The following is a 12,116-nucleotide window of genomic DNA, read 5'->3' on the forward strand; positions in this document are numbered from 1 at the left end:
CTTTTACACTTTCCTGTCAAATGTTTCTATAGTAATGTCTTACTTTGATAATCAGGAGAAAGGAAATAAGGTGATAAAAAAGAGATAAAATGGGGGGGACATTAATCTAATGAGGAAGGAAAGGAGCGGGGGGTTGGGGTGGGTGTTTAGAGGGAGGAATTACAACCGGAGAGTCAAAGAAGGACTCACATGGTGGGCAAATGCGTGCGGCCCAGAACAGCCCATGGTGATGATGCCCGTCTCAGATTTCCTCCCTTCTTTCACGATTAATCAGATTTAACATTTGCTTTCAATCTCCCTGACAACTCTTAAATAAATCCGACCCGAGCCTATGGGATTTTTAAAGTTTCATTTGGGTCCCCCCATTTTCAGCCTCCATGTTGAATCCTTGCTGGTCTTAGAAACTTTACAGCATGACCTGTGAAAAATGCCCCGTAAGAACCAGAGCACTTTCAAAAAAATATTTCAAGCAATCTTTAATCATGTAATCAAATTTCTGATGCCCCCCCCAAAAATAAACAGAGTACTAACTGTAACTGATTGACTCTCCAGTTTCCATGCTTTCTCTGGAGACTCCCTCTCGTGGACGGGGATGAGGGAGACCCTCTTGGGAAGCTTCTAAAAGGGGGCCCCGTCTGTTGAGCACTCACCCTAGAGCACAGTGGACTCTAAATACTTAATGAGGAGGCCGACGAGGCAATGACCAAGTTAATCAAGAGTGAGCATAGAGACAGCATGCATTTCCATGCACTGCCCTCGTGGCTGGCGAGGAAGTAGGTGGAAACTGCCACACCAAGGAGACACGTGGCTTGGCTCTTCCTCCCTCACTTTCTCACTCACCCGTGGGTCATCCCCAGCTGCTGGCAGCTCAGTGTCCCCACAGAGAGGGCTGAGGCTGTTAGGACACGGCATTGGAGGTTCTGACTACAGGGGTGGAGGGTTCCAGCCATTTCCTCATCAGTGTTCTTTGGCCATGCAATTTTAATAAGCTCGACCTCAAGAAAGGAAAAAGGAGCCTGGGATCACGCTGAATTCTTCACAGCTCCAATCGGGTAAGGCAGAAGAACCCCTCTTCTGAGAGTAAGTAATAGCTTGTGATTGATTTTTTTTTCCCCCTTCACGATCCCTAGTTTAAAAACCAAAAGGGAGGAAAATCTAACCACCTTCCTAAACTGGAGCTGCTGAGTAAGTGGTGAATTTGCAAATTGCGTGGCAGTTGACAATTCTATCCTCGAGAAAAATTCTGAAGAGCTTGGTTTACTTAAATAACATCCACACGAAAACTCATTTGTATAGATTAATGACCATGATCAAAGGAGTCTTGTTTAATAACAGAATGAAAATTATTGTCAGCCTTGAGACTGGAAGGCCAAAGAGATGTATGATTCACGCATTTATTAGATGCCCAAGTTGAATTAGCTTTGGAGGTAATGAATATACCTTATTTCTAGGTATGGAAAGAGACATGTAAGCTCAACTAAATAAAGTTAATGCTTCCCTACATGTCAAGGAAAGCTGACTTCCTATATTCTGGGGCCAGAGGTAGTGCTAATAAAGTTGTTCTCGAGATAAAGACAGTTAAAGACAGTTGCGGTGCCCTTGCAGGGAGTGACAGAAGAGCAGCTTGTTCAGAAACTGTCACACACCTTGGAATCTCAGCCCTCCCCATAAAGCACTTGTGCAAGCACATCCGGTTAGCAGGTGGTCTCGGAGTCTCATATAAGCCATTGCTGAGAGTCCAGTCCAGGCCACTGTGATCTCACGTCTGGAATATCACAGACGGCTCCTCAGAGTCTGGACGCCACCCATCTCCATCAAGCCCAAGCATAGCTGATGGATGAATTTCCTAAGGTATCACAAAGTCAAAACATTCACACCACACCAATCTACCTCGAGTTATTGAATGTCTGTAAGCCTCAGTTTCCTCATAGGTAAGATATAATAATAATAATATGCTCCTCCTTAGACAGTTGAGGTTTAAGTGAAATAATGCATATCAGGGATGGAGGACAGCCCACACTAAGCATTCAATAAGTGGTAGTTATTATCCCACGAGAATTCAAGCTCCATGAGGACAGCAATTGCTGACTCTTATCTGGTGCCTAGAATGCTTCCTGGTAAATGGTAGGAACTCAATAAACTTAACCAATGAAGTGTCTTAAGTTCATGTCAGTGCCATTATTCCCACCCTGTCATCCTGGGCTGAGAGGGTCTTTTCCTCCTGTGGATGCTGCTAACAGCATTTAGTTTGCCCATGTCCCATAGCACAAGCCTCTGCTGTCTCAAGCTGACATCACTGCTCTATGTTCTTCCGTAGACGGTAGGTCCCTCTTCCACTGCCCAGTTTAGATGCTGTGCTCACAGCAGGTCCTCAACTGGGCATGCCGGTCCTGCCAGGTCATTCCAAGAATCCTCGTTAACCAGAGCCACAAAGCTCTAAGGAGGAATTGTAAACACTTAGGATCCCAGCCCTTCTTTAATTTAATGAGGAAGTAGAGCTGAGTTAGTAATTGTTTTGGTTGCACATGTCTTCTAGCCCTGCCAAGCTAAACAGCAACTGAACTGCAAATCTTAATCACAACCAGGGGTTTGAAGTGGAGAAGTCCTCCTAACTTCCAGGAAATGCGAAGATCCCTTTAGGTCAGGGGCTGATGGATGGGGGGAGGGCAGCAGAATGTAAAGCTAATGTGACTCAAGGACAAGCTGGACTGGGGTCTGAGGTGGGAGGGGGGCTGGCTGGGTACTGGCATTCTCCACCCCCCACTCAGAGCCAGAAGGAATACACCGTTCCTTTTCTTCTATCCCCGCACCCCAAGAGGGCATGGCCAGGAGCTTTGGGAAGGAGGTAGCTTTTGTACATTTTCTTTTCCTGGTCTCCCTGGCAACCGTGCAGCATCCAGAAGCTCCAGGAGTAAGGTGGTGGGATGTGGTAGTGTGAGGAAGATGAACGCTGTCAGTCCCACGTGGTATCACCTCCACACCCATGTTTAGCAGCCTCTCAGCATCCCTCCCTCCCCCCTCCCTCTCTCTCTCTCTCTCTCTCTCACACACACACACCCCTCTGACTGTTCACTTCTAATTTGGTGCCAGGTGCCCAAGCAAGGAACCTCAGGGAAATATTACATAATTAGCCTCATTTTACCAATGTGAAATGAGACTGAATGATACCTGGCACCAAGGATGCTTGATGTTTTTTTGGTTGGGTTTCTGGACAGGACACATCATGAGGCATGAGTTAACTTTGTATCAGCAGCTGGTTATGGGCTGAGAACAAGGCACGGGGCGTCTGGGCTCTCACCCCACTGAGGATGTCTAACATGGGGATCCAGCCTAAGAGCAACAGATGTAAAAAGAGGGGAGATGGCAACACCATTCAGAGAAAATTGCCTAGAAAGTAGACGATACCGTCTCCAGCTTTGAAATGAGCTCCATTCTACAACCTCATTTGTAAGTCAGTTATTTAGAATTCAGAACCCATTTCCAGAGAAGTCATATCTGTTATAAATGATGATTGGGTTTCTAGGCTAGTCCACAAAAGCCTATTTAACTCATAATGTAGATGAAATACTATACATTTGCAATGAAAAGCAGTAGAAAAAAAAATCCTGTTGTGATACCAGTAATTAAATGAACAAGAAAAAGGGAAGTGGAAAATAAATAGCTTTCTTTCATTTCTTTTGAATCCCAGAGCTCTTGGATTTGGGGGCGGGGGTGGTGGCAGTGGCTAGCCTGGTTGCTTTTGGCGGTGAGGCGGGGAGGGGGGAATCTTCATTTACTTTAGATAATGAGATGGGGGAAGTAGCTGATGGTGGAGGAGGGGTGAGTACAGGATGAATTAGGACTGTCCTTTGGGATAATGAGAAAAAGTAGCACATTTGAGAAAACAGGCAGAGAGGGGAGATAAGAAAATAAGTAGGCTTGTCATCTAAGATGTAGGTAGGGATCCTTGGAGTCAGGGAAGAGTGTGAATTTTGTATTAACAAAGGCCAGGGTTCTAGTTCTGCCTCCCACAGGGACTCAGGCCAGGCAGAGCTGGCGCTTCCTCTCTCCCAACTGGCAGGTTACAAGCTATCAAGACGGCCAACCAATCTCCCTGCAATTCTTGGTAAGCCTTCTTAGTTGTTAAGATGGAATGGCAGAATCCATGACCACAGCCAGTACCACCCCAAGACCCACTGTGGGCACCATGTTGAAAACAAGGAGTTCCCCTCCCCCAGGATAGGAAAATCACCCCCAGAGCCTCCCCTTTGACCCTAATAGTATATCCTATTCTCTTCCTGGACCCTCTCTCCCCTACCCCTCCAACACTCTCAGAGCATCCTCTTTGGGGAAGTGTACTTTCTCTGGAATAGAAGAGGATCCAATGGTAGCACACACTGGAAACTGCAGTCTTCCTAGAAGGCAGGGCTGGGCTGGGGCAGCTAAGAGAGTCATTTCCATACTCCCCTCCACGATCTCAATACAAATGTACTCACAGTGTATTTATCTTCAAAGCACTGAAAATGTTACTTTTAAGACACTTAATATGTAAATCTTCTTTTAGAGACTCCTGTTATGTCTAAACTGCACTCTTACTGGACACAGCTGATAAATTAGTGAGCTGCTTCTGCTGCCACTATCCCACTGAGGATCCCAAACACTGCTGATTTTCTGCTCTGAAACTTCTTTCACGATATGCCACCCTGTTGCCACTCAGCTCATAATACGCTCAGCCACCTTCTATTCCCACACTAGAAATGCCCCAGGCCAGCTGCCATCACATACCTGTGCAGACAGCAAATCCAGAGCAGACCCACCAACACATACACAAACACATAAGATGCACACTGGCCTGCATGGACTGCATAGAGTTGAACAGAAAAACCCCTGAGTCTATAAACTGTCATTTACAGAATCTTTCCCCATTTCCTATAGGGAAGCCAGTGCCTGGCACAGCTCTGTGTTCTGATCATAACAGCCTCCAACACTGCTTGGTATCAACCTTGAGAGTGACTGGTTTCCTATGAATCACATTATTTAATTTAAACTTTATAGCAACTCTCAAGACAGCTATTATTACCTCCATCTTACAGATAAGTGTCCTGGGTTTAAAAACCTCACACAGTTTGTCCAGGGTCAAATACCTAGAGCGCAACAGAGCTCAATACAATCCTGTAACTTCAAAGGAGCCTGAAGTCTGCTTCTGAAAGGAGAACATTCCAGATACAAGATAGAGATTTCAGGTTGGATAATAGGAGGATGTTCCCAGATGAATGAAAGAATGAACAAAAAAAAGGACAAAGGAAGAAAGAAAGAAAGAATTAAAGAAAGAATGGAAGCAAGAAGACTCTGCTGTATAGCCCAGGGAACTATTCTGATCACTTGTGGTGGAACATGATAGAGGATAATGTGAAAAAAAGGGAAATATATATATAATATATAAAACTGGGTCACTTGGCCATATGGCAGAAATTGACAGAACATTGTAAATCAGCTACAATAAAAAAAAATTTTTTAAAGATGGAAAGAAGGAATGGAGGGAGGGAGGAAGGAAAGAGAAAACACACTAGGCCTCTTCCATGCAATTTTATTCAATTAACAAAAAGAAATGCAGAAATTTTAAATTACCAAAACTATAACCACATAGAAACAGACAACAGACAACACACAAATAGCCTAAAAGTCCTATTTCTGTGGGAGAGGTTGTGCTCAAAGCAATCTTCCCTCTCCCAGCTCCCATCCAAAGTCCACTCGTGGTCTCTCCTTCCCAAGCACTCACGGGCTGCAAAAGCCCCCACCAATGCCCTCTAGACCAAGAGTTCTCGAACTTTAATATGATAAGAATCGCACAGATTCCTGGCCCCATCCATGGAGATTCTGATTCAGTTGGTTTGGGCTGAGGCCCAGGAACCTGCATTTCCAACAAGTTCCCAGGCGCTGCTGCTCCATGGACCACAGGTGAGGAGCACTGGTCTAGACTCTGATAGGACCTTTACCACACAATGTCCAGCTCGGTTACTTTTTCTGTTAAGTGATTCTGGCTCCCAGATGTCTCTCCCCTCCCCTCCCCATTGTCCTATCTGAAAAAGCAGCCTCATCCTCAAAGCCCAGGAGCACCAATCCAGATCAGTCTGACACGGCTGCTCCGACTAAAACGGTCTCCTGTCTTGTTCAAGGCAGAGGACACCTGACCTTAAACCTGAGCTTCTCTCACAGCCATTCTTCTCTATTTCTTACTCTAACTCCCTAATGCTCCAGATTTTATATAGAACTAGGGCCTGCCTTCCCCTGGCCAAGCCTCTGCCCTATTGGATCATGTAGTTTTGAGACCCCAAAGTGGCACTTACTGTAATCATGCCTTGACAAGTTGCTGCCCAGCCATCTGTGTCTCATCCACCCCAGATCCCCTATTGCTGCTGATTCCCTATCCCCTGCCTTCTGGAACACTCAGCTCCTGGTCCTGTTTCTCCCTTTCACTGCTGCAGCTCACCCGGACAGTGAACTCTTGTTGTCCTGGCTGTTGGAAAGAAGAATCACCTGCCATATTGAGCATCTTTTTCAGCACCTAGAGCTGGGACAGTTCCCCCAGAGGGCCAAGAAGAAGCAGATCCTAGACCATCTGCACTTTTCCCTGACTTTAAAAAAAAAAAAAAAAAAAAAGGCCATGCCTCTGTAATATGGTAGCTTTGACTTGTGTTTTGCTTTTCTTTCCCCCATAATGAGTTCTTACCAATTTAAGTGTGGAGGTCAGGACCCATGATGCGTGCATGCCAGCTGCACTAGCCTATGCTCTCTGGGTAGTCAATAAACATTAAGCAACAAGCAGTTTGATCCCTTGCCTAGCTGGCACCTGGAAATATATCATCCAATTTGGAACGCAGGATACCATTTAATATGCCCTCCAGCACCTTAACAACAGGGCTTCTCACAGAACAGGCACTCCATGAATATTGACTGAGTAAATGAACAAACGGATGAAGGATGCCAGTGGGGTTGTACCCGGGTCTCCTTTGTGGTGACCAGATCACTATGCTCAGCCGGAAGAAAACAACTTCCAACCTGCAGAAGCTGAGAGAATGCCTCTCGGCAAGACTGCCAAATAATTCCAAATACAAATTGGGACCTGCACATTCAGATGAATTGTGACTTGAAGACTGCAATTACACTAGTACGGTAGTGTTCAGATTTGTTTCAGTACATGGCTATCTTCAACAGAAAAGGCCGTACCCTACTCTACCCCATCCCTCACCAGGCCCCCTCCTTTCCCTACTCAAAAATGAACTCTCCCTCCCGTCCACTCCACTTCCATCATGGGCCCCTAGCTAGGCCACCATCTAAGTAGGTGGGATCAACAGCAGCATGTGTGTCATGATTTTAAAGTATCTCCAACCTTTAATCACACCACTGTCATTCCTTTGGGCGAGGTCTCCTGAAAAATAACAATGCTCTCAGGACAGGTGATCCAAGAAAGACATTAACATCTTAATTCAAACAAGCTCATCGAATCGATAAACCTGAGGAAATGGGACAGAAGCAAGCTAAGTTTTGATAGGCAGGGGAAGCTGCAGAGGAAAAGAGTCCTGGCATGAGTTAGTGTTGCAAGAACAGGTGCAGCTGTGATCCCTACCCCCATTAAGGGCTATGTGTTCTCTGCCTTGCCTGTTGCAGAAATACCATGGGAACTCCAGGAGGGCAAGCACAGGGCAGCCTTCAGGCTACAGGCTGTGGGTATCTTGAATGGCTTACGATGTTCCCTGCAAGGGCTGGATAGGGGCAGAGAGACGTGGAATGGGTTGCAAAAAGCAGACTTCAGGGAATGCTTTGTTGGTTGAGTTTCTGCTCCACCAAGCTTCCACAATTCTGGGGATGGTTTCTTGCCAGCGATGACCCCCACGGATTGCCAGTCTAAGAGGCAGCTCACAACAGATTGCACACAGTGAGAACTCCATGCTGGCTGGGCTCAGACACAGATGCAGGGGGAGAAAAATGGCTGATGCTGCAGGGGACCTACACTTCTAATGTCTGGGATGTTCACCTCATTAGGCTGTTTTACCTAACATCATCCAAAACAGACAGAAAAAAAATAACTGGCAGGAGTCCACTGGAGTTCAGACCTGGATCTCAGATTCTCTTCCAAGACCAAGATGGGACCTCTTGGCAACATCCCCCTTCCTCCCTGACTACAAAGAAGCCAAAACAAAGTCTCCTAGGAGTTCCCATTGTGGCTCAGCAGTAACAAACCTGACTAGTATCCATGAGGATTTGGGCTCAATCCCTGGCCTTGTTCAGTGGATTAAGAATCCAGCATTGCCATGAGCTGTGGTATAGGTCACAGATGCGGCTCAGATCCTGTGTTGCTATGGCTGTGGTGTAGGCTGGAAGCTGCAGCTCCAATTCAACCCCTAGCCTGGGAACTTCCACATGCCACAGGTATGGCCCTAAAAAGCAAAAATAAATAAATAAAATAAAAGGCACCTGGGGGAAACCCCGAGCCCCCCTCAGAGGAGTATTACAGCTGATATGAACAAAGAGGTAGTCATAATTACTCTTCTTTTCATTCCAACCCCTTTGGTCAACCAGTCATCTTATCATAACCAGGGATGCTGGGGAATGAGGGACCAGAAACCTAAGCAACTCCTGGGCTGTGAGGCCAGAGGTCTGAATATGAGTACAGTTCAGAGGGCAGATGAGCAGGCTGGTCCAGAACTTCCAGGACAGTTCATCGGGAAAGGAAAAGGCAAGTACCATCAGGCAGGGAGCCAGCCCAAGTCCAAGGCCAGAAAGCCAATGCCCGCTAGGAGGGGCAGGGAGGAGCTTGGGGCTTAGGAGGTGGGCAGCGCCTGGAGGGAATCTGAGCACCAGGGAGACTAGGGTTCAGGGTCAAGATGTGCTAATTCTGGACAGGGGGAGGGTGTGGAAGAGGCTCTGGGAGAGGCTAGATGGGGCAAAACAGGTAGGACGTGGCCAAGCAGAATAAGGGAAGAGTTTGGTACCAAGATCCACAGCAGAGACGCAGACAAGCTGGGCTTCCTACCGTCCACAGCTTGGGTGGACGGCTGGTCCCCCAAGACTGGGCTCACCTACAGACCCCCCTGATGAGCAGTCGGAGCTCTGGAGTCAGGGATCTAAGTGTGTTATCCAGGTGGGCGCATTAGACCAGACAGTTCTGAATGATCATTTCTCCCGGCTCAGTGGCGGGCGCTGGGAATGCTCCTGCTCCTCCGCCACGTCGCCATCCCGGTCTCCCTCCCTCCCTCCCTCCCCAGCGCCCTCTCCCTGCCTCTTCCAGTCCCTCTGTAACTCCACATCACACGGCTTCCTTCTCCATCATGCAAGGCTACTGTGTGAGTGTGTGTGTGAGCATGGATGGGGGTGATGCCCCCGGGGGAGGGGGCTGGATCAGGGATGCGGCAGGGAGGAGATTCTCTCTCTCCCCATCCCCGGGCCAGCTGGAAACGTGCCCTGTGACCATCCAATCTAATTAGCTGAACTTTCAGTCTTGACAGAAGGAAGCTTTAAAAAAAAAAAAAAATGGAGCTTTCCTGGCTCTCAGCCTCTTGAAAGATAACGGAGACTGAGAGGATCTGATTGCAGGAAAGTGGAGTCCCAGCTCCCTGACTCCCACGGCCAGGGGCAATCGACTGTGAGCTAAAACCCCCATCTTGAAAAGGCCAAGTGGAAGGAGCACATCTGAGCTCATGAGCACACGACTCCCAAGTCTCAGGGCTCAGACCCGGAGGAGAGCCCAGAGTCCCTGACAAGGAGTCTAGATCAGTAGTGAGAAAGGCCCCCCTTCTCACACCTGCCAGTGGGTACCTGCCCCACTGGCTCCAGGCAGGCTCTCTACAGTGCCCTCTGCCAGCCCCCAGCCCAGCTCCACTCCATGCCAACTCCTCCTTGCAGAAGCACCCACGTCTCAGCGATACCATCTTCCCAGACCCTGCCTTCTCAACCCCCTGATGCCCAGTCCCTATCATAGGCCACTCGAGCTCCCGTTCCCCCCACCACCTCCCCTTGCCCTGCCACTGGCAATGTCCAGGCCCCCGGCTATGCTGAAGAGCCATTCTAAAGGGACACCAGTGGCACTGAAAGCAAAGACACAGCCGCCGGTGACAGCCTCAGGGGCTCCTGGAGGTGGCACGAGGACACAGAATTCCCCGAACAATCACACAGCCCCAGCCTGAACTTCAGAGCACAAAACGCCTATGGGGATGTGTTCCAGTGAGAGGAGGAAGTGGCACTGTTTAAGACGCCACCGCACTGCCAGTCTGCTTCCCCTGACCACTGCCAATCTGATTCTGTCACAGTCCAAACATTAAACTCGACAACCCACCTAGAGGAGGGCATCAACCAAGCTCATTTCCTTCAGTCACTGCTGCAGCCTTCCTGGGCTGGTGACCCTCGCCTGTCATGCTCCAGGGCCAGAGGCCACAGGGGGATCAGGGTCAAGAGTGCAGCACATCCTTGGAGCCCACAGAGGCTAGACCAGTGCCACACGGGCCCCTGGGACCTGGTGGGAGGCAGCAGACAGGTGGGAAGGCAAAGCGGGCTGCCCTGGGCAGACTGCCAGGTCTGGGTGGATTGAGAGTATGCAGAGTCCCAACCACTGAAGGAGTTCTGCCTCCTCTGGGGGAGCCAGGGGGGGAAGGAGAAACAGGAATACGGGATGCCTCAATGGCAATTGTCAAATCATCATCAAACCTCATACACAGACCCACTCAACACACACACACACACACACACACGTTTGATTCTCTGGCCTCTACTCCCCAAAGTGATGGTTATTATCTCTTTGCACTTGACTTTGTAAACCAAGCAGCCTACAGATCATTTTATTCTTTCACCTGCTATTCTCACGACCATCACGTGAATGAGCTCTCAGCCAAAGAGTTACTAAGCCTCTCGTTGGCAGGATTAGCTGTTCAAAAAGCCCAGCATAGGAGTTCCCGTTGTAGCTCAGCGGGTTAAGGACCTGACATAGTCTCCATGAGGATGTGATCCCTGGCCCCACTCAGTGGGTTAAGGATCTGGTGTTGCTGTGGCCGTGGTGTAGGCCAGCAGCTGCAGCTCCAATTTGACCCCTAGCCTGTGAACTTTCATACACCACAGGTACGGCATAAAAAGAAAAAATAAAATAATAAAAAAAGCATAGTTTTAAACCAAACAGTGCTTTTCCTAGTTGTAAAAAAAATTTTTTTCCACAACAGTGATTGATGACCACATGCAAATTCCTGATGAAAAAAAGTATGTATAAGCTAAGTTTCACCAAAGCCCAAAATATTTGCCAGAAGTTATTTCTTGGGGAACAAAAAATCATATTTTTTCCTTTGGCAAGAATTATTTACTGAGAAAAATTACAGAATATAAGATATTATGCTGAAGTTATAAAATGATAACAACCTAATATTAAATGAATTTATTTAATCCCACTGATAATATTAAAGGATACAGGGGGAGTTCCCATTGTGACTCAGTGGGTTAAGAACCCAGCTTGTATCCATGAGGATGTGGGTTTGATCCCTGGCCTCGCTCAGTGAGTTGAAGATCTGGAGTTGCCATGAACTATGGTGTAGGTCGAAGATGTGGTTCAGAACCCACATTGCTGCAGCTGTGGTGTAGGCCAGCAGGTGCAGCTCAGATTCAACCCTGGGAAATTCCATATGTCTCAAGTGTGGCCCTAAAAAGCAAAAAAAAAAATAATAATAATAAAATAAAATAAAAATTTACAGGACTCTCACATAAGTAAAGAAATCAGGGTCTATTTCTTTTAATTTCTAAAGCTTGATCACAGGGATTTGCTCATTTTTGACAGTCTTTATGTTACATCAAAGAGGGTTTAAGGGCCCACTTCCCACCTACTGTCATTGATCTCTGACCTCTGAAAATTAACGTTGACATTTACTAAGCTTTCCCGTTGTGCCAGCATTGCCAATTACACTCAGCGCCAGCTTCGGAGGTGACACCGCTGACTTGCCCTCAGAGTAAAAATAGCTGCCATGGATGTCAGGAATGGCAAGGGTTCTCTGTCTGCCTCACAGCCCATTAGGCCCCCCTTCGAGACGGGCAGATGAGTCCCTCACCAAAGAGGGGCCCCAAACTTCTGCAGGCGGCAGCGGCTGGGATGGCTTTCATCAGTT

General features: G+C 47.7%; 1 protein-coding gene across 12 annotated transcripts in view; it reads right to left on the bottom strand.

Moving 5' to 3' along the window:
* TMEM178B (transmembrane protein 178B) overlaps window positions 1-12,116 on the bottom strand; it is a 507,816-nt gene that overhangs the window by 324,239 nt on the left and 171,461 nt on the right. The gene's annotated exons all lie outside the window — the stretch shown is intronic.

This window comes from Sus scrofa, chromosome 18, assembly GCF_054392235.1.
Source record: "Sus scrofa isolate SSC_HxYL_T2T_F1_AM1 chromosome 18, Sscrofa_HxYL_maternal_Yorkshire_Landrace_v2.0, whole genome shotgun sequence".
Classification (NCBI taxonomy): Eukaryota; Metazoa; Chordata; class Mammalia; order Artiodactyla; family Suidae; genus Sus; species Sus scrofa.